At 42.0% G+C, this 23,851-nt stretch overlaps 1 protein-coding gene across 1 annotated transcript in view; it reads left to right on the top strand.

The window, feature by feature from the left end:
- The first annotated feature begins 354 nt into the window (after positions 1 to 354).
- The window catches only part of LOC122938981 (myosin VIIA and Rab interacting protein), a 570,956-nt gene continuing 547,459 nt past the window's right edge, over positions 355 to 23,851 (top strand). Inside the window, exon 1 of the mRNA XM_044294890.1 lies at positions 355 to 621. The gene's annotated coding sequence lies outside the window, so the exon portion shown is untranslated. The remainder of the gene's footprint in view (positions 622 to 23,851) is intronic.

The following is a 23,851-nucleotide window of genomic DNA, read 5'->3' as shown; positions in this document are numbered from 1 at the left end:
AGTAGTTTTGAATGTCTCCCAACTGCTGATTGCCAACTAGACTGTAGTGTGCATATGGAGGAACTGGCCACATTATTTCAGGGCATGGCTTACAGATGCCAGGTTACTATGCCCAGATGTGGTCACATGTGGCAGCCATAGCCTGAGCCCAGGTCACAGTGTAAAAGCTCCTCATACAGAGGCTGCCCCTCCTGTGAGTGCTGACGTGCCAGGGTGCCCTTTGAGTGGCACCTCGCCAGTGTGGTGTATGTCTGTGGGCATGTGACAGGCTAGTGACAGTATGGGCTGTGCTATGGCTCATCACATGCAGACAGTACAGTAAGCATGTCTCTCCCTCAGCAGTAAGCAGTGAATGTCTGGCACGGCCCCCTCGTCGGTCTCTCATACCAGCCCCTCTATCCTAGAGATTGGCCGGCAGGCAGCTGGCACCTCAGTGACCTGTAGTAGCCTGGCACCGCCGAAGCAAGTGCCCGCCTGGAGGACCCTGGGAGCGGCGCAGTGCGCACACACTCCGGCTGCCGGCTGAAGGAAGCGGCTCTCATCTAGCAGCAGCAGCCAAGCCTGCAGGAGTCTACCGCAGCCCGCCATCCCAGCCGCTGCACCAAGCCTGCTGGCACACAGGTACCATCTTGTCTGCATGTGGGTGTGGGCACTGCCTCTACCATGCCAGGGATGGGGCTTATTCCTCATAGAGTTCTGATGGGAGGCACAAGGGCATGAGCAGCATGGAAATCATGGCAAGTAGACTGCCTGTTCTAAGGTCACTGGGTACAGGATGTTGCCAGGAGTTCTGCTGGCACAAGTTGGCAATATTGCTATGTGATTTATCTACATTGGTATGTATATATAAAGAGATAGGTAGATAGCTCTTGTGTGTTTATAGTGATTGCTATAATGAGTGTGTGTGTATATACTGCATATAGTATTCATAAATGCAGATATACAGTATGTGTATGATGGAGACATTTGTGGTGAATATACTGGATGTGACAGGGTATATGCCAGCACACAGCCTCCAGTCTGCTGATGTCATAGGTACTTTGTGATGTCACATGGGCTGGTGGAGAGTAGTAAATGGAGAATGAGTGCTGTGAGGATGTAATATGTTGTCATAGAGTAGATGTAATCAGTACACCAGACGCTCACGCTCATTTGTAACTATGGAGCAGGTAGATGATTCTGAGGAAACCAAGCAGTGGAAATGGTCAGATAAAGTGTAAAAAAATGTACAGTATTTTATATATTACAAATAGTTTTACACACAGATACATATATATATATATAGCGAGAGAAATAATGTGGTGTGTGTGTATATATATATATATATATATATATATATATATTATACACAGACACATTATGTGGGGAGACATTCTAGTGCGTGCAGACCTAACACTTTGCTGGCTCAGTCATAATGATAATTCCTATGGAACTTCTATAGAGTGTCATCCTTTTCGAGACATTTGGTTCTTTAGTGTATGGCCACACACTCAGGTTTTTTTATGCATTTTTTTCTTCCAACGTCAAGCGTGGCTCATGAAAGGAGAGAAAGGATTGAGAACACACACTGCTTCTCTTTTTGAATCCACTACTGGTTTTGGCTTTAAAAACTGCACAAACAAACCTGAACCTGTGGTCGTACCCTTACTTGGTCTCTGATATATAAGGATTATTTGTGTTAGGCTACATGCACACGACCATTGTGTGTTTTGCGGTCCGCAATTTGCGGAACGGCATGGACAGCCTTTAATATAACTGCCTATTCTGGTCCGCAAAGCACGGACAAGAATAGGACAGGTTCTATTTTTTTTTTGCGGGCCACGGAAAGGAGCAACGGATGCGGACAGCACACGGAGTGCTGTCCGCATCTTTTGTGGCCCCATTGAAGTGAATGGGTCCGCATCCGAGCCGCCAAAACTGCGGCGCGGACGCGGACCAAAACAACAGTCGTGTGCATGAGGCCTTAGCATGGAGTGTTTTTAGGGAGCTAGTTCTTTACCACTAGTCAGCTGAAGATGCCAAAGCTGTTTTTTTTGTTTTTTTTGTTTTTTTTGTGTGGGGAACTCCCATTTTTGAGATGTGAGTTTATCTTACATCTTTAAAGGTCTTACTTGACCAGTCGTTGGGCATCTGCTAACATACTTCTCAAGAACTGCACTTATTAAGCCACTTCTCCAGATGTCCACATTATTGTCTGTTGAAATAATGTATTAAGGTATTTAGAGCCCATGACATATTTTTACACTGTTTTAGAGGTTTGTTACACTTTGGACTTGTGTTAAAATGGGCAAGGAATGTACCAGCTAGGTGCATACTACATTATTGTGATGTGTCTACATGGTAAGATGGGTTCCTGGTGTGGTAGGAAGGCCAAAGACTCAAAGCCTTCATCTTTAGTAACCATCCAAGTGTCTTAGCTTCTCTACATAGGTCTGAACTATGAAATATGGTCATATGGAATTTGGAGAGTCTGGTTGTAATGCATCCTAAAAGTCTACAGCTACTTTCACTGCAGTAGAAGGCCAAGCAGATCCCTAGGAATGTTGCTGCTCTACAATTTCAATACCTCCTATGAACCAAGCACGTCTGTATAGGCTTTACTTTAACTTTCATCTTGGAAGCTGCTCTGCTTAGACATTTTATTGTGGAGCTGATTAGAGAATGCCACAAGTCACCACCAAAGTATCACATGGACTTTCATTTTTGGCACTGAATGTTTGGGTGTTCTGTTAAGGGACCGCTCTGCACCACTGTCTGACTCTGCTGAAATGACTCGTAGTCACTGTGCTATGTCAAGGAGGGTTTCTCTAAGGCTTCTTTCACACTACCGTTTTTTTTTTCCATTTTGCGGTCCGTTTTTTTGCGTTCCGTATACTGTCCGTATACGGAACCATTCATTTCAATGGTTCCGCAAAAAAAACTGAATGTGTTCCGTATGCATTACGTTTCCGTATTTCCGTTTTTCCGTTCCGTTGAAAGATAGAACATGTCCTATTATTGCCCGCAAATCATGGTCCGTGGCTCCATTCAAGTCAATGGGTCCGCAAAAAAAACGGAACACATACGGAAATGCATCCGTATGTCTTCCGTTTCCGTTCCGTTTTTTCTGAACCATCTATTGAAAATGTTATGCCCAGCCCAATTTTTTCTATGTTATTACTGTATACTGTATATGCCATATGGAAAAACGGAACGGAACAACGGAGCGGAAACTGAACCACAACGGAAGCAAAAACGGAACAACGGATCCGTGAAAAACGGACCGCAAAACACTGAAATGGACATACTGTAGTGTGAAAGAGGCCTTAATCTGTACTTTGCTATATTGCTGTTCCATGCCCAGCCCTGACTGTAGGGATCATTTGAAACTTCAGTACCATTTTAAGTCCCCTGAGTTAGAACAGCATGAGAACCTTTGGGCAGTCTACTGTAGTTGGGGATCTGTAACCCAAGAATTTTTCTTTATCCATTTCACGCATTGTGCACATCAGGATATTGAAGGCACAGTATATGGTTGGATTGACAATGAGTACAAATCTGCATTTGCTGAGAAATCAACCACTGTATCATTTCTTTATCTTTCTTAAAGGGAACCTGTCATCATGGGCAGCATAAAATCCTGACAGGGTCCATCATTACAGAGAGCTATGTTTTACTCTGAAACGCTGCGTCAAGTGGTCAAGCAAGATAGGTCACTATGAGTTTCATTCAGTCAAAATGCTGAGTCTAAACCTGTACACAATATCTGAGAAAAAATCTTCAACAAAATAATTCTTTAAGCAGATGGATTTTCCATCTATATTTGCAAGCAGAAATTCCTCAGGGTTTTACAGTAGTACTAAAGTGTTTCCTACCGTATTATAACAAATCACATAGACATGCTGCAAAAAATAAAACATAAATCTGTACGGTAATTGACTAAAAAATCTGCAGCATGTCGATGTTGGGTTTTCACTTTGGATTTCACTCTTTGCAGCAAAATCCATGACAAAATCCACATTCATGGTGGAAAATCCATGGTGGAAAATTTCTTTGTTTGGACATAACCTAAAAAGTGGTATCTGCTTTCATATTAACATAGGTGGAATAAAAAGTCTGTCATGTTCTACCAATTTCCTGAAGTGTTAAGTCTGAAGATGAAAGTCATATTTCTTATACATGGAGATGACTTCTCCATTATGGGCAGCAAAATTACATGATGTGCCTGATGGCTATATGGCTATATCTTCGGTCTGCAGTATACACAGCCTGGGATGCTGCCATCTCGGCATTGGTTGGATGTACCCATTGGTTGTTCTTGACTTGATATTTTGCGTCATCGGCTGCCATGGAAGCTGCAAGTCCCTGCAGAATACTGACTGTGCAGCCTTAACAAACGGCAAGGAGTAATCACTGGTTTCATTAGTAATCTGGCCAGCCCTGTGGCTTTGGGCCACATCGTGGTCACCTCTCAGCTGTGTGGCAGCCCGTAGGTGTGACAGCACCCTAACAGCAGTGTCTCTACATACGAACTTAGGCTATGTTTTAAGAGAAGCTTATTATAAAGATTAGTGCCATAGTTCAGTCTTTTATGAAAACATCCTTATGGAGCCATTTTGTGCTCCTGTGGTATTTGCATAAAAAATGAGTTTACAGGCTTTGCGCTTGAAAACTCGTGGATAGATCTGCTGACTTACATGATCCAGTTAACTGCTCACAAATGTTATTAAATAGGCATCATACATTACTAATTAGAAATAGCCCCCACTTCACTACCACTCCAAGTATTGCATTTTAAGCAGAGGCTTGGAATTACAGTACTTTAGCAGTAGTGGTGGTGGGGGAGGCAGGAAAGTGGCTCCTCTCCATAGCATGCTGGCTCAAGTATTGACATCATACATGTGAATAACAGAATCCATTACATGAACCATACCAACACCTGGTGTACCTGGTCAATTTATAAAGCTCAAATAAAGAAAATAATATATTATTAGCACCTTGGCCATTTAGGAATCTGTTGATGTATATGGTGGTTGTCACTGGTTGGTGATTAAAAAAGCTAAGGCTGTGTTCACATCGGCGTCAAGAAATCCGGCAGGCTGTTTCGACAGAGGAACAGCTTGGTAGAGTACACCAAAGCTGACATAGCCAGACAATGCCAGGAACTGGCCGATCCCAGTTGACTACAATAAGATTCCATGGGTATTCATATGTTTTCTAGCATACATGCTGGCTTTTGGCCTGACAAATAAGTCGTGCATGCAGAAATTTTTGTCAGATCGAAAGCCGGCATTTATGCCGGGAGAGCCTGCCGGACTTCTAAACACAAATGTGAATGAAGCCTGAGCTGGTTCTTAAAAAGGTCTGCAAATTATCGGTAGCTCTTATCCAGAAAGAAGAAAACTACTTGCCAAGCCAGAGAGTACTTCAAATCAGTGAATTCAACGAATCAGTGTTCTTGCCCCTCAACAATACAGCATAGGGTATTGGTTAGGAGGATGAGCAATGTGCCTTTTGGATGAGTCTCTGGTTTGGCAGTTTTTTGTCTTCTAAGGAGAGCTAATATTGTATACCTTCTTCACAAGTAGGGAAAGATCTGTCAGTCAAGCCAGGCAGGAAGCAGCCGGTGACTCTTCTCCTTGGTCATTTTCAAACTATTGGGGTCATTTATCAAACTGGTGTAAATTAGAACTGGCTTAGTTGCCCATAGCTACCAATCAGATTCCACCTTTCCTTTGCTAAAGGAGCTGTCAAAAATGAATGGTGGAATCTGATTGGTTGGACTCTTGTTTGTAGCCATCCTCAGTAGAGCAGTTCCTGTTGGCTTTAGGAAGCCGCACCTGAGTAGTTAACAGCTGCTGATCGCAGCTCCCTGTCAGAGGCAGGGTGTCGGCTGTGTGATTCTGCCGCCGACACACCTGCCTCCTATATTAAAGGTTAATTATTATTGGTGGCGCAAAATTTAAAAAGTAAAAAAAAAAAAAAAATATTAAGTATAAATCACCCCCTTTCCCAATTTTACATATAAAATATATAATATTATGTCCAAACTATTAAAATATTTTAAAAAAATTCTCCTATGTGGTGAACACTGTAACAGAATTTAATTTAATTTTTTTCAAAAATGAAAATGCACAGAATATCGGCTATTGGCCTAAAAGTTCACAGGTTATCAGTATCGGTCGATCCCTAATTCGTACCAAACTACGGTAATGTTCCCCAAGAGTGCCCCATTAGTAGTAGTGCCCACCAAATAGTGATAGTGCGTCAGTACAAAGGAAAGGGTTCTCCAGCCACAGGTTAAACTAACTTGAGATCCGTTATTGTAACTTCATTGTAAAATTGTAATGACACGTAGTACACAAGAGATGCGCCTTCTGGCAGGTTTCGGAGGATGAGTCAGTTAAATTGACCAGCATCTGTGAAGTTAACCCTGCCTCCTCTCCAAAGCAAGAAAGATAATGAAAAATACACGTACAGTATATTACTATAAAAAATACAGCATAGATCAAAATATAGCAATCAATAGCACAAGGTAAAATCTTGTTTGTGACCACTGGGAATGCATGTGTTTAGTCTGAATATCCATTGCACTTCTTCCTTAAGGAGTTTGCAGGGAGACTCACCGACTCTTATAGGCAATACCACTCTCTAAATATCCTGCACCTCTAGATATTAAATGGTGCCATCATGGACGTGCAGGATATGACAAGATACAGACGAAATATGTCTTGGTGTTTTTATGTTTATTGTCCATGTTTAGGCCATCTGATAGAGTAGATGCGTATCCTAATTTTCAAGGGGTCTGCCATGCAACCGACATACTGTAAATTGCATGATGTACATGTAACTAGGTATATTACATTAGAATTACTGCAGTTTATATATTATTTTATCGGAAAATTTTGACGTAAATTTCATGCCAGAATTTGTACTAAAATTTTGGCTCTCCGTGGTACAAAAATAGCCCCTCCCCCCTTTAAGAAAACCAGGGTCAGTATTCAAAACTGTTTTCATGTTCCAATGTGTTTTTTAATAATTTGACTTATTTCCCTAAATTTCAAACTGTATGGAGTTCTGTTCCTGTGTTCTGCAGCCTTTTTGGCCCTGGCCAAAATCCACGGTAGATAGCCGCGGCTGCGTAATCTTGTCTTAATCTGAATGGACTCTTGTTTGTAGCCATCCTCAGTAGAGCAGTTCCTGTTGGCTTTAGGAAGCTCACCAATAGGAACTTTCTTGATTGTACTGAATGAATGATATAACATAGCGCGCAAGATGGATTTGCAAGCTGTACTGTTCCTATGAAAGGTCCTGATTACAGGGTTATTAGACCAGTCTATCTGTAAATCCAAATCCAGGAACTCTATATGTTCCAGACAATGGTAATGAGTAAGTTGAGGTAATGCAGGAACCCTGGTATGTCCTTCACATCAACGAACCATTTGAATAACAGGTCATCAATGTAACCAATGTGACCATACCAGAGCAACTGTTGCACAAAAGGATTAAAGGGGTTTTCTGAGACTTTTATACTGATGACCTATCCTCTGGATAGGTCATCAGTATCTGACCAGTTGGGGTCCCACACTCGGGACCCTCACCAATCAGTTATTTGTGAAGGCCCTGGTACTCAAAGTAGCGCGATGGCATCTCTCTGCTCACCAAGCACAGCGCTGTACATTGTATGGTGGCTGCGCTTGGTATCGCAGTTCAGCACCACTTCACTTCAGTAGGGCTGATCTAGGTCATGTAGGCGGTAAACGTGATGTCACATGGCCTACAATAAGCTGTGAGAAGGCTGCGGCTCTACTGTGAGCGCTGGTGCCTTCTCAAGCAGCTGATCAGCAGGGGTCCTGGGTGTTGGACCCCCACTGATCAGATACTGGTGACCAGAGAATAGGTCATTAGTTAAAAAATCTCGTAAAACCCCTTTAAACTCACTAAAAGATACCTGCTTTCTAAAAAAATATTGTCCAGGGACAGTGATACTTTAGTTCCTATGGAAATGTGTGAAAAAAACTCATAAAGATTGAAAATAAAATAATTATGTGTTAACAAGCACCTACTTTCACACTAGCGTTTTTGCTGGATCCGGCAGGGTTCAGCAGACACGCTTCTGTTACTGATAATACAACCATCTGCATCCGTTATAAACGGATCTGGTTGTATTATGTTTAACATTGCCAAGACGGATCCGTCATGAACTCCATTGAAAGTCAATGGAGGACGGATCAATTTTCTATTGTGGCAGATTGTGGCAGATTGTGGCAGAGAAAACGGATCCGTCCCCATTGACTTGCATTGGCGGTCATGCCGGTTCCGTCTTGCTCCGCATCCCAGGACGGAAAGCAAACTACAACATGTTATGGTTTGCTCTCCGGTATGGGAATGCAACTAAACTCCATGCTCCAAAATGCATTCCGTTCTTTTCAGTTTAGTTTTGTCCCCATTGACAATCAATGTGGACAAAACTGAAGCGTTTTTTACGGTATTGAGCCCCTATGAAGGTTCTCAATACCAGAAAACTGAAACGCTAGTGTGAAAGCAGCCTAAGGGTCCATTCACACGTCCGCAAATGGGTCCGCATCCGTTCCGCATTTTTGCGGAACGGGTGCGGACCCATTCATTCTCTATGGGGACGGAATGGATGCGGACAGCACACAGCGCGCTGTCCGCATTTGCGGAGCGCGGCCCCGATCTTCCGGTCTACAGAACCGCAAAAGATAGAACATGTCCTATTCTTGTCGGCAGCTGCGGACAAGAATAGGCATTTCTATAGGGGGTGCCGGCCTGGTGTGTTGCGGATCCGCAATTTGCGGGTCCGCAACACACCACGGACGTGTGAATGGACCCATAGTGATGCCAATGTAATTTATAACTTCATAATCACTTACATTCTGACACTCCGCTCCCACAAAACTGGAGTAAAATGCATTGAGAGGACTCCTCCTTGAGTCCTCTGCATTATGTGTGTGATCACAGGAGTCCAATCAATGCATTTTACTGCTGGTTTCTTGGAGCATAGTGTCAGAATACAAGTTAGTGTGAAGATAGAAATTACATAACCGGACTCTGAGTCACTTACACTATACACCACTTACTCTAGTTCGGGAAGTTTTTCCGAGCTGAAATATTCCCATTAAGTTACTTATAGGTTAAAAAATCATCAACCTTTTGAACATATAGGGAAAGATTTATTAAGACAGGTGCTCTCTGCACTGGTCTTGATATCCCCTGCACCACATTTATGATGAGTCGCAGGCGTCATCATAAATTAGGCACATGCACCAGCCATGTCCTTTTTTTCTCCCTTGCCATGCCCCTTTTGGAAAAAATGTTGAGGGTGGCGTAAAAAGAGGCACATAGCTTGCAACTTTATCAAAGCCACTTTTCTGGCGCAAGGGAGTTGACAAATCTCCCGCTTAGTCCTGTACAGACCGACACCAAGGATAATAATAGCACCTTTAAAGGGATTGTCGGAGGTTTTGATATTGATGGGCCATGCTCAGGGTAGGTCATCAATATCATATTGGCAGGGGTCTGGCTCCCAGTCAGCAGTTTGAAGAGGTCAGTGAAGTCACGTTCACCAATCACTTGGCCTCCCATGGTGGCAAATGGCACCCTTAACCCTGCTATAACATAATACTAACGTATTACTAAAAATAAACACAAGACAACTTCTTTGGAATAAAATGGCCACAATGCTTTATTAAGGGTAACACCAGAATAAATAATTTAATAAATAATTAAAACCCACCATCATAAATATTTAACGAACCATCAAACCATTAGGTAAATACCGGAATCCACTCAGATACACTGAGTGATACAGCCCCTCTAATAAGGCAAGTGACAGAAAAGAAGCATTAAATAGGGAGGGAGGGCGGGCGACGATCCGGTCCTCTTCAGACTGACCCAGAACGCCGCCAAGCACCTGATTTTAAAGCAGAAATCCTTCCCGCTGAAAACAGGACAACAAATCAAGACCCGGTATTCTCCCACAGCAACAGCGTCAGCTAATCAGCTGTGGAGCTACATTTGCCTTGAAAATCTTGTCCAAACCAGCTGGAACTGGACCGAACTTCATCCTGAGGAAATTCTGAAATAAAAGAGCAGTATAAAAGGGGAGACACAGAAAAGAAGGGGGAGGGGGGAGACAAAACCATACATATCCTAACTGACTAAAATAATGGTGACATTGCCCCCATGTGTCCCCCAAGCTAAACGCTCTGGGGTCCCCATAACTTTCATGTGAATGGGGCTCAGCTGTGATACCAAGCACAAGCTGCTCTGTCCTCAGGACACAGATATAGTTCAAATCATTTGTGGGGTGGAAATGGGAAAAAAATGCAAATCCTCCTTTGGGTTTTGTTTTTATGGCATTCACAGTGCTATAAAAATGATGTTAACGTTATTCAGGCAAGTACAAGTACGATGATACCGAAATTAAAGGGAGTCTGTCACCAAAATATGACGTTATACACCACTTGCATGGCTCTCTAGCACACCTATCCATGATTCAAATGGTACCTTTGTAATTTTCTTCTGACTTTCACCAGCAGGAAAAACGCAGTTTAATCCATATGCAAATGAGGGAACGCAAGTGCCCAGGGGCGGCGTTCGATGTGTAGGAGCCCAGGCTGCTCTGCCTTCTTTTAATATTACTCCTCCCCAGCCTCTTCCTTTGCCCACCCTGCAAGTCCCTTGCGTCATCCACAGGACTGGCCGATATCCCGCGCGTGCGCAGTGCATCGCCGGCGCGGGCATGCGCACTGTGATGCCTATTGTAGGCACGGCATCGCTACATGTAGTGCGCATGCGCCGGCCTCCAGTCCTCCTGTTTGCTTCTGGTATGTCCCCTAGTCACTGGTTTCACGTCGGTGCTGTCTAAGTTCTTTTACTACATATTTCTGAAAAAGTCGTGACTGGGCATCTTTAGAAAGTTATACTCCAGGATATTCTGGTGACTTAATGGCCCCAAACCTAGTGTAAAATTTAATTTAGGCTCCATTCACACGTCCGTAATAATGGGTCCGCATCCGTTCTGCAAATTGTGGAATGGGTGCGGACCCATTCATTCTTTATGGGGACGGAATGGGTCCGCATTTCCGGAGCGCGCTGCCGATCTTATGATCCGTGGCTCTGGAAAAAAATGGAACATGTCCTATTCTTGTCCGCAATTGTGGACAACAATAGGCATTTCTATGGGGGTGCCGGCCGGGTGTATTGCGGATCCGCAATACACTACGGACGTGTGACTGGACCCTTAATGACATCATTATGATCCGAAGATCTGCAATTCCCTATATTACAGTACTAATCTTAGCTAGAAATGTATAGCACATGCGCCTACAACCTCTTATTTGGCCCACTAAAATAAGGGTTCCCGCAATGTAATGCAGTTGGTCTTTGATCATTGACGTTGTGTGTGTCCTCAGAATGACACCATTATCCTAGAGCCCGGAGCCAGCTCATGTAATGTTTGATGTATGATTTCATTCTTCTTGCTTGGACCTGAGCTTTCTAGTGTCTATGTCCTATTTGTCTTTTGAACTTTTGCAGTTGCTGATTTGAAGGTATCAAGTTTAATACGTGCCTAGACTACAACTTGTGCTTGTGCATGCTGTACTGCCTAAATTTCAGGAGAACTAAAAGTGTAGGTTCACCTTTAGTACACCTGTATTAATAAAAGTAAAAAGACCATCCCTTAAGATATACAGTAACGGATCTCTCAACAGTTACATGTAGGATTTAGCTTGTAAGCTGGCCTATGTAATGTTGGGGGAGACATTCCTCTAAGAATGATAATTGGGCTATTGACTTTCGACTGGGTAAAATGTTTTCTCATTGCAGGGATGTAAAGGGTTTTCCAGCATTACTCTGGTTTTTAGGAGATATGCTCCCATAGTTGCTTAAAGTGCATTTGTAAAAAGTTTTTGTGATCTTGCTGCAAATATCACAAAGCTTCGTTAATGAGGCAAAAAGCCGAGTTCAGCTTTGGATTTTTACTCTGTAATTTATGTGCATAATCGTAGTGTCATGTCATAGACGCGAGACAAAGCAATTCCCTACGGAGCCCATACATTTTACTGTAGTACGGAGGCTATGACGTTTTCTAAATAATCAAGTTCAGATACTGCAGTCCGAACCCGATTCGCTCAACACAAATTATAAGCTCTTGTGAGCACGGCCCTCATTCCTCTTGTTTTAATTGTTGACCTGTTTGCTGTTATTTATGAATCTGTTTGTACATGAACCCCCTGATTTTAAAGCGCTGCAGAATATGTTGGCGCTATATAAATGAAGATTATTATTATTACTTAGTGAAGCATCTTTGGCAGTAATTACAGCCTGCAGTCTTCTTTTGCCACAAGGTTTGTGCACCTGGATTTGGGGATTCTCTGCCATTCTTCTCTGCAGATCTTTTGAAACTATGTCAGGTTAGATGGGGACCATCAATGGACAGCCATTTTCAGGTCTCTCCAGAGATGTTCGATTGGGTTAAAGTCAGGGCTCTGGCTGGGCCACTCAAGGAGAGTTGTCCTTAAGGTTGGGTTCACATTACATTTTATGCTTCCGTTTGACAAATACGTTAGAGAAAAAAAAGGATACAAAAATGCAGGACACCATGTTCTTGTATCCTGCACACAATGGTAAATAAGAGCGTACTCTATGGTGAAGGGATGGCAGTGTATGTACAAGTCATGATTAAGAACAGTTTTGTTTGAAACGCGTTGACTTAACAGATAGATGTCACTGGATGTCGTTGATTTGCTGCATGAATTTTACCACTGTAATAAAGGACCGCACAGCTTTATATTTCCTTGGTGAGCCAAGTTTCCCAAGGTCTTACCTTTTCCGCGCACCAGGAGTTCATTGTGACAGAATGCCCTAAGCAGGTGAGCGGGACCCTATCTACTATAGTGTATGGCATCAGTCTGAGGCATCCGTTTAATGTATATGTTTTTTGTATACATTAAACAGATGTGAAAAACATGATTTAAACCCAGCCTAAGCCTCTCCTGTGTTATATTGGCTGTGTGCTTATGCAGTGTCTTGTTGAAAGGAAAACCGTCAGTCCAGTCTGAGGTCCATAGCACAATGGATTAGGTTTTCATTAAGAATACCTCTGTAATTTGCTCCATTCAGCTTTCCCTTATCTCTGACCAGTCTCCTGTCCCAGCTACTGACCAACATTCCCACAGCATCATGCTGCCACCACCATGCCTCACTTTAGGGGTTGTCTCGGGTAGGTGATGAGCAGTGCCTGGTTTCCCCCAGGCATGACGCTTAGAATTGAGGCTAAAAAGGTCAATATTGGTATTATCAGACCAGAGAATATTTTTTCTTAAAGTCCTTTAGGTGCTTTTTTGCAAACTTTTCTGGGTCTTTTACTGAGTAGAGGCTTCTTTCTGGCCGCTCTAAATTTTTCAAAAATTTTGTTTTACCCTTTTTAATAAATTTCCACAAAATTGTAAAATTCTGTTTTTACTTTCTCTTTAAGGGGGAATGAGTGCAGATCAATGGGAAAAAATTTGGATTTTTTATTTTATTTTAGCACAAGGCCACAAAATGTGATAAAAGAGAAAGGGTCTGAAGACTTTCCGAATGCCCTATACCTCATGTATTTATTTATTTATTTTCAGTTTAGACTCTCCTTATCCGTTTTTACCATGTAAACACTTCCTGTTACTATATCCAACCAAACCCATTATGCACTTCTGCCATACTGTAGCTCTAGCACTGCCCCTCATGTACACCTAGCTAGTTCATAGCTCCTACTAGTTGCCTAGACACCCGTCTATTGTCCCTGTTGCTGCCCCTTTTGCAAACCATCATAGGAAATAAAGTGACTTGAACAGATGGGAGCCATCCCATAGAAGTGAATAGGGATGCCATAGTTGTAAGTTTACTGCTTGCCACTGCAGTTGCGATGGGGAACAGGTAAACAAAGAATAGAAGGCAGCACTTGTACGACTGCTTTCTCTTCAAATAGCTGATATCCTGAGGATAGGTCATCAATAGAAAAAATGGACAACCCCTTTAATGAGCAGTAGTATAAAAAGCACTCCTGTGGTCATCACTATTCTCTTGTTATAAAAGCAGGTGGATGGCAAAAGCAGTAACTGGAAGTGAGGGTTATAAAAAATACAACTACAGACCATACCAAAAGAGTGAGGAAAAGGGAGTGTTCAATTCTAGCTTTACTGGCAGAGAGATACAGTGAGTGTCAGGTTTCTACCATCCTTAAAATTTCAAAAACAGAGGTTCATAAGAACCGGGTCAAGCTGCTAACATTTGGGACAACAAAGCTACAGACTAGCAGAGAGCAGAAATGACTCTCTGTCAAACTTCACTTTATCATAGGATTACATCAAGTGACCTACAAAAAGAATGGCAAGTAGGAGCTGGAGTGAAATGCACGGGATAATGATTTGAAACAGGCTTCTAGAGGGAGGACTGAATGTAAAGGTAGAAAAAAGACCTTCATTAATGAGAAGCAAAGAAGAAATAGGCTGAAGTTTGCAAAAGTATTGGATTGAGGAGGACTGGAGTGTGGTCGTCTTCTCTGATAAGTCCAGTTTTCATCTTTGTCCAACACAGGTCCTGTAATGGCTGGATGGAGACCTGGAGAGGCCTACAAGTCACAGTGTCTTGCACCCACTGTGAAATTTGTAGCAGGATCTACAGTACAGACCAAAAGTTTGGACACACCTTCTCATTCAAAGAGTTTTCTTTATTTTCATGACTATTAAAATTGTAGATTCACACTGAATCAAACTATCAATTAACACATGTGGAATTATATACATAACCAAAAAGTGTGAAACAACTGAAAATATGTAATATTCTAGGTTCTTCAAAGTAGCCACCTTTTGCTTTGATTACTGCTTTGCACACTCTTGGCATTCTCTTGATGAGCTTCAACAGGTGGTCACCTGAAATGGTTTTCACTTCACAGGTGTGCCCTGTCAGGTTTAATGGGATTTCTTGCCTTATAAATGGGGTTGGGACCATCAGTTGCGTTGTGGAGGAGTCAGGTGGATACACAGCTGATAGTCCTACTGAATAGACTGTTAGAATTTGTATTATGGCAAGAAAAAAGCAGCTAAGTAAAGAAAACCAGTGGCCATCATTACTTTAAGAAATAAAGGTCAGTCAGTCCAAAAAATTGGGAAAACTTTGAAAGTGTCCCCAAGTGTAGTCACAAAAACCATCAAGAGCTACAAAGAAACTGGCTCACATGCGGACCGCCCCAGGAAAGGAAGACCAAGAGTCACCTCTGCTGCGGAGGATAAGTTCATCTGAGTCACCAGCCTCAGAAATCGCAGGTTAACAGCAGCTCAGATTAGAGACCAGGTCAATGCCACACAGAGTTCTTGCAGCAGACACATCTCTAGAACAACTGTTAAGAGGAGACTGTGTGAATCAGGCCTTCATGGTAGAATATCTGCTAGGAAACCACTGCTAAGGACAGGCAACAAGCAGAAGAGACTTGTTTGGGCTAAAGAAAACAAGGAATGGACATTAGACCAGTGGAAATCTGTGCTTTGGTCTGATGAGTCCAAATTTGAGATCTTTGGTTCCAACCACCGTGTCTTTGTGCGACGCAGAAAAGGTGAACGGATGGACTCTACATGCTGGTTCCCACCGTGAAGCATGGAGGAGGAGGTGTGATGGTGTGGGGGTGCTTTGCTGGTGGCACTGTTGGGGATTTATTCAAAATTAAAGGCATACTGCTATTCCATCCGGTTTGCGTTTAGTTAGACCATCATTTATTTTTCAACAGGACAATGACCCCAAACACACCTCCAGGCTGTGTAAGGGCTATTTGACCATGAAGGAGAGTGATGGGGTGCTGCGCCAGATGACCTGGCCTCCACAGTCACTGGACCTGAACCCAATCGAGATGGTTTGGGGTGAGCTGGACCGCAGAGTGAAGGCAAAAATGCCAACAAGTGCTAAGCATCTCTGGGAACTCCTTCAAGACTGTTGAAAGACCATTTCAGGTGACTACCTCTTGAAGCTCATCAAGAGAATGCCAAGAGTGTGCAAAGCAGTAATCAAAGCAAAAGGAGGCTACTTTGAAGAACCTAGAATATGACATATTTTCAGTTGTTTCACACTTTTTGGTTATGTATATAATTCCACATGCGTTAATTCATAGTTTTGATGCCTTCAGTGTGAATCTACAATTTTCATAGTCATGAAAATAAAATAAAAACTCTTTGAATGAGAAGGTGTGTCCAAACTTTTGGTCTGTACTGTATCTATAATGATTTAGAGGTGTTTCAGCATGGCTGGAAATAGGCAGATTTGTCTTTATTAAGTAAACATGAATCAAGCCACATACAAAGTTATCTTGGAAGAAAACCTGCTTCCTTCTGCTCTGAAAATATTCCCCTACTCTGACGATAGTTTTTTTTCAGCAGGATATGCCCCATTTCACACAGCCAGGTCAATCAAGGTGTGGATGAAGGACCACAAGCTCAAGACCTTGTCATGGCTAGCCCAATCTCAAGACCTGAACCCTATTGAAAACCTCTTGAGTGTGATCAAAAGGAAGATGGATGGTCAAAAGCCATCAACAAAGCCAAGCTGCTATGCATTCTGAGATGTATGAAAGTTATGATTAAAATGAAGTTTGAAATATAAGTTGAAATATTAGTACAATAAATATGAACTTGTTTTCTAAGCATTATTTGAAGTCTAATATTATGGTAACAGTTTTATTATTTTGACCAGTTATTAAAAAAAAAAAAAAAAGATGCTCTAAGAATATTTTTTATCTGGAATTTGGGAGAAGTGTCAGTAGTTTATAGATTAAAACAAAACTCCTAACACATGCCTAAAACTTAAAAAACTAGTTGAACTAACTTAAGAAACTAATGATTTTGCAGTGGCCTCTTAATATATATATATATATATATATATATATATATATATACAGTGGTCCCTCAAGTTACAATATTAACCCCTTCAAGACCAAGCTAGTTTTTACTTTCAGGACCAGGCCTGATTTTAGCAAATATGACATGTGTCATTTTATGTGATAACTTTAAAACGCCTTTACTTATCCAGGCCATTCTGAGATTGTTTTCTCGTCACATATTGCACTTCATGACAGTGGTAAAATTGAGTCAAAATATGTATTTATAAAAAAAATTTAGGAAATTTTGAAATTTGGAAAAATTCGCAAATTTCCAATTTCTCTACTCTTTAATAGACAGTAATACCTCCAAAAACTGTTATTACTTTACATTCCCCATATGTCTATTTCATGTTTGAATCATTTTGTGAATGCCATTTTATTTTTTGGGGATGTTAAAAGGCTTAGAAGTTTAGAAGCAAATCTTGAAATTTTTCAGAAAATATCCAAAACCCACTTTTTAAGGACCAGATCAGGTCTGAAGTCACTCTGTGAGGCTTACATAATAGAAACCACTAAAAAATAACCCAATTTTAGAAACTACACCCTCAAGGTATTCAAAACAGATTTTACAAACTTTGTTAACCCTTTAGGTGTTCCACAAGAATTAAAGGAAAATGTAGATGAAATATCAGAATTTCACTTTTTTGGCAGATTTTCCATTTAAATCCACTTTTTCCAGTAACAAAGCAAGGGTTAACAGCCAAGCAAAACTCAATATTTATTACCCTGATTCTGTAGATTATAGTTAGTTATACATAATAGAGCATTTTTGAAAAAAAATGATTTTTTTCGTGTCTTCATATTCTGAAAGCCATATTTTTTTTTATTTTTTTTTGGGTGACTGTCTTATGTAGGGTTTAATTTTTTGCGGGATGAGATGACGGTTTGATTGGTATGATTTTGGGGTGCGTATGACTTTTTGATTGCTTGGTATTACACTTTTTGTGATGTAAGGTGCCAAAATGTCTCCATATTCTTAGAGCCATGTTTTTTTTTTATTTTTTGGGCGAATGTTTTAAGTAGGGTCTCAATTTTTTGCGGGATAAGCTGATAGTTTGATCCCTGTTTCAATTCAGTGCAAATACATTCTGTATTGTACTGAATTGAAATGTCAGCGTCTCACACAGTGAGACGCTGACAGTTGCCTAGGAGGCCAAGTGCTCAGGCTGGATCTCATGAGCTTCCGTAGGCTGGCAGCTCCGATGCCTGTGTAAGGCATCGGGGCTGCCATGGTAGCCATCGACCACTGCCAGGGGGGGTGATGGAGTCAGAGGGAGGCCCCTCCCTCTGTACACCCTGCACGTGCCAACAGGGGTACTTCTTCCTTTGACACTTATGGTGGAGAGACACTGGTGGTTGCGCCTTGTGACGAGCCTATGTAGTTAGAAGGAGCTACTCCTGGAACTACTGACAAAAGCTTGGGTCATGTGAAAGGAGTCTATTTTTTGGGGAGTCATACTTGTCACGACCCTTGGTCATGGTCGTGACTCCTTGGGTGCCGCATGCTGTTGCCCGCGGTTTGGGAGTTCGTCAACCGCAGCTGGGGCACTTAGTTGTTTGCCTCAGGTGCGGTTGCCGCGGACAACAAGTGTGCGTGCGGTTGCCCTTGGCAACGGGTTTTGTGTGAATGCCCGTTTGTATGTCTGTGTGCACTTTGTGTTGTTTGTTGTGCACGAGGTGATGTTTTATATGCACCTGGACTCCTCCCTTCACCTGCGGTTGTCCGCGGCAACGTCTGGCGATGTTTGCATGCTGTGGAAGTGTCTCGGCCTGTTGGCTGTTCTGGAGGACACGGTTGCCACGCATGCCGTTGCCGTCGGAGACAGGTGAGTGAGGTTGTGTGCTTTCCCCTTTATGTGAGTTTCCCTTCTGTGTTGCTGGAAGGGTTAACTCCCTTCCCAGTGTGTGTGACTTCACTGGGTGTGTGCTGATCGTTGGGTGGGGCCTCTTGGCCTATAAAGCCTCAGTCCCTGGCTGGGCTCAGTAGGTTGCTCTCAGCCATGCTGGCTGGAGCAGCCTCCTGTCTCCTCCATCTGCCTGGTGGGGACCATCCTTCTGGTCATAAACCATTGTCAGTTAATACTATGTTTCACGGTGTTATCTAGGTGTGTGTGGGGTTATCTTGTTAGTGCAGCTTATGGTTCCCTGGTTTCCCGTGTAATGTCTGGTGTGTGCTGTGTCCTTTATGTTGCTGTGGACATCAGCACTTGTTCATGGGTTCCAGGTTTGTTTGTCTGTGGCAGGTAAGTGCAGGACTAGTCTCACTTACCTGTCATTTCCATATGTCTGTTGATGTTCCCCCTGTGTTGCTTGGCCGTTGAGACCCCGGCTCCTCCGTGCCTAGGAGGAGTAGGGCGTCTGACACTGTCCCCTAGTACAGGGCCGACTTGAGGGCTCGTAGGGACTGTAAGGTTCCGGCGTATGAGTCCTCCTACCATCAAGGTCGGCTCATACTGATAGGAGACAGGGTCAGCGTTAGGGACGCAATAGGAGGTGACCTGCTCCCCAACTCTGTGGTCCCGGCCAAGGGGTAACCCTATCATCTCCTGGCACCGCACGGCTGGGGGTTTCCCCCACCGCCAGCCGTGACAATACTTAAACTTTAAAAATTGGAAAAATGTTCCTGTGAACCCCATTTTCTTAGCATTCTAAACAGCCATGGTTTATCTAAGTTATCAAATGGCTCTTCTGTGTCTATCATGATAACTTGAGCCCCTCTTCTTTTGTCTGGTTAGCATTTTGATTAGTATAATAGTGTTAATATGTTTTTTATAGTGTTGACTCTACCTTTTATCATTTTAATCTGTGCTGTAGAAACTAAAGATGATGTTATATGTGCCAGTCTGTCTATTAGTTCTTTGTCATATATTTTACATCCGGATTTCTGATTAATTAGAGGTAACGGTCTATATGAAGATGTTAATAAAGCATCCTTGCCTTATTTTAAAGGAATCCTTTACTGGTTCGGGAAGGACTGCTACTGCTTCCTCCTGCATAAAGGGAGGAATAGACTATCCTTTAGGACCTCTTGAAATGCAGATAGTAATTGGGGTAATTTGTACAAAAAAAAGAGCAAGGATTTAAAAAGGTAAAAAAATCTCATTTTATTCAATATAAATCACATGATCATTACAGGTGAGACTCAAAAGGGACAGAACATGAAGACTGGGCCACAAAAGGGCTCTACAATGTGGAGAATCACAATGGGGGATAATGTGACCATATACAGCAGGTAGCAGACAATTGACAGAAGCTGTGAATATTGGAGTAGTTGCGGGTGCAATTGCTATTCCCTAGTATTGAACAACTACCTGACTCTTATTCACAGCGTCCAAACAATGGATGCTGTAGGGTATAATTGGATGGTGCAACACTACTCATAAAGATGGCATTTAACAATAACTGCAAGCCACTAGTCCCACCCTTATCCAGATACCATGTTACCTACCCATGTTGCTGCTGAAAAATGGTGACACGGTTCCCCCACTGCTTCAACCTCGACACGTGTTTTGCCACGTAGGCTTCGTCAGGAGGTACTCATCTTTATGAGTAGTATTGCACCGTCCAATTATACCCTACAGCATCCATTGTTTGGACGCTGTGAATAAGAGTCAGATAGTTGTTCAACACTAGGGAACAGCAATTGCACCCGCAACTACTCCAATATTCACAGCTTCTAGTAATCGTCTGTTACCTGCTGTATATGGTCACATTATCCCCCATTGTGATTTTCCACATTGTAGAGCCCTTTTGTGGCCCAGTCTCCATGTTCTGTCCCTTTTGAGTCTCACCTGTAATGATCATGTGATTTATATTGAATAAAAGGAGATTTTTTTACCTTGTTAAATCCTTCCTCTTTTTTTGTACAAGTTGTAGTAGGTTGGGGAGTGAGGTTTGGTTTTTCGGTTATTGTAGGCTCTAATAGTAATTGGGGTAATAACACGTCTTGATATTCTTTGCCCAGACATTTAGGACTCCTTTTGATCAATAGGTCATTACATTCCATGTGAAAATGTGTCATGTGGTTTTCTTCACAGAATGTTAAATCTGTCTTGCTAATATAATAGGATTAAGAGAGATTTTCGGTCACAAGATAAAACTTTACAATTACTTCATAGGATTTGCTTTTACTCTGACTAAAGAAAGATTATAATTAGAATTATTTTGAGAAACCAACGGGTTACAACGCTCTTTTATTGTGTTCAAAGTCTTGACCATGAGTTGTGGCCAAATCATTTTGCTTTTGTTATTAGAAATAAAAGTTGTTCCTTCAGATGCAATTAAAAACTTCTAAAAGTACAGAAGTGACAACCACACTTTGATTCCACTGTTTCATTCATTTGTGTATTCATTCATGCTTTTCATACTGTCCTTTTTAGTGATGAATTGAGACATACTTTGAATAATTAAAAAATGCCCTCAGAGGGTTGAAGGAGTGTGTACTTTTTAGCTGGACCAGCCAACAAACCAATGTATGTAGGATGCTACCCAGTCTCCTTGACAGATGATGTCAGGGGAGAGAAGGATCAGTCATGTTGATTTTCAACACCCGATCATTTGTTCTGGGAGATGAGCTGCTACCAGAAGCGTCTGTTTGTGCCTCTCTCCCATTTGCTAAGCATGTATGCATAGGGGGGAGTCAGGATAGATAGCTGTCGGCCACACAAATGTTCGTCCGAAACTTCTGGATGTGTATGTACACCATTAGTCAGCTGGGTAGTTTAATGAACATCAGATTTGGCCACTCATCAGTACCAAGAAGGCCTCCTACTATATTGAGAGCGAAAAACACCCATTTCAGCCAGTAGGCAAAGACCAGGAACCTCAAATGCCTCTTAGGATCAGTTTGGACTGTGGCCCACTGAGGGCACCTTTCATATGAGAAGTACATGTAAATGTCTTGAGGACATTCATCAAGACTGATCAAAAAATAGCTGTGTTGAAAAGCTTCTAATGTCAACCCTTATTCTACCACTCAGAACATATACAGCGATTGGCTCTATTACACTAGAACAATAGTTTCCATAAGTAATATGTTACAGTGCAATTTAGAAAATAAAAGCCAATTTCCAATTGAAGGCTCCTGCTCACAAATCTTTATAATAAGCTCTCCTTAGGGTACCTTAGCATGTAAATGGTGGCTTTTAAATGTGATGCATGCTTACTGACTCATAGAAATGAATGGATTCTCGTAACTAGTTATTTAGAGTGTATAAACACTAAAATAAGTACTACTTTTCAGTTTCCTTCATTTCCAATGCAAATGGGATTACACTTTACATTAAAATACCTTTTTTGTGTGACATTAACCTGATGTTTGCCAGATTAGTGATAATGATTTCCGATTAGACACTTCTATAAAGCAGTACATTATAATTTTTTTTATCATTATGCCTCATATTTTGTCATGTTTACTACTATGTAATTGGTAAAAACCTGTACCTAAATCCTATTCTTGCACTAGATTTCATCATCTAACCAGTAGCCCCCTGCAATTGACTCCTTGTCTTTTGGCGGCTTAAGATACTCTTGAGCCCTAGTGACATTAAAGGGACACTGACAGGCCCAATAACCATAATTAGCTGTACATATGCATGTACAGGTCTTCTAATGTGCATTAAAAACTTATAAGTATCCCCCCTGTCCACATTATGAATACAGTTAAGGGTCCATTCACACGTCCGTTGTTTCTTTCCTGATCTGTTCAGTTTTTTGTGGAACAGATCTGGACCCATTCATTTTCAATGGGTCCTGAAAAAAAATCAGACATTGCGCTGTTTTTAATGCACATTAGAAGACCTGTACATGCATATGTACAGCTAATTATGGTTATTGGTCATAGCATTACTAGAACTTTGCAACAGGACCAAAGTAATCATTGTTAATTAAAAAATTCATATACCCCCACTTGTCAGCTGTTAGAAGTGCACTGCTAAGTGCCATACTGTTAATGTTGCACTACAATGCAGTCTCATTCAAATCAGGGTGCCACAGCCTTTCATGCACACAGATCATTAGCAGGATCTTGATAGACCGCCACCGCCATCGGTTCCGAAGTCCTGGACAACACTGGGTTAAATGCCTTGTCAACTGCTCATATACATTTAATACATAGGTCTTGTGAACTAAAGTATATGCATAAAACTTTGAAAAACATATTTGTAATATTAGATTTTGTATTTTTAAAGGCCATGTTTAGCCATGTTTATTTGTTTGTATGCTGTGCTTAATCCACTACATAGGAAACAAAAATCAAAGTTCTAAAAGAACCCCATTGCCTGTAAGCATAGGCGTTGCTACAGGGGGGCAATGGGGGGCAATTTTATAACGCTGGCCGCCGCCGCAGCTAGTACAGCGGCGATCTGTCCAGGACCGTCTTTAACGCGGGGAAAAGGGGGAAGCTGCCCCGGGCCCAGTTGCTCCTGGGGCTGCCTCTTGAGCTTCGCTGGCCACTGGCGACGTGGGGGGCGGTGGCAGGGCACAGGGAGGTGAGCGCTTCCATTGTGGAAGTGCTCATCTCCATAGTCATCTGTATCCCCATTAGTGGCGACTCTAGGAACAATATATAGGGGGGCACATAAGATATCACAGTCAAAAATGGGGGGGCACTAATAATTTTCACCACTTAATCATACTACTGAAAAAAACAAAATAAGTATATATATAAATAAGATTACAAAATACTACAGTACTGTGGTATGCAGGGATACCTTTTTATTGTACTAACCTAATACTTAAAAGACAAGCTTTCAAGAGTTTTCCTTTCTTCCTCGGTATTGCTTCAGACCTGAGAAAGAGAGAAACACTCTCGAAAAACTTTTCTTTATAGTTTAAAGCAGTTTCAGCAAACACCAGGGCTGTGTAAATAATCCCATATGTTAAACATGTCCCTAAAGAAGACCAATCAACAAGCCGCTCACAGGAAAGTGAGCTGAATTG

The sequence above is a fragment of the Bufo gargarizans genome, chromosome 5, assembly GCF_014858855.1.
Source record: "Bufo gargarizans isolate SCDJY-AF-19 chromosome 5, ASM1485885v1, whole genome shotgun sequence".
Classification (NCBI taxonomy): domain Eukaryota; kingdom Metazoa; phylum Chordata; class Amphibia; order Anura; family Bufonidae; genus Bufo; species Bufo gargarizans.
This window is presented reverse-complemented; position numbering and strand designations above follow the sequence as displayed.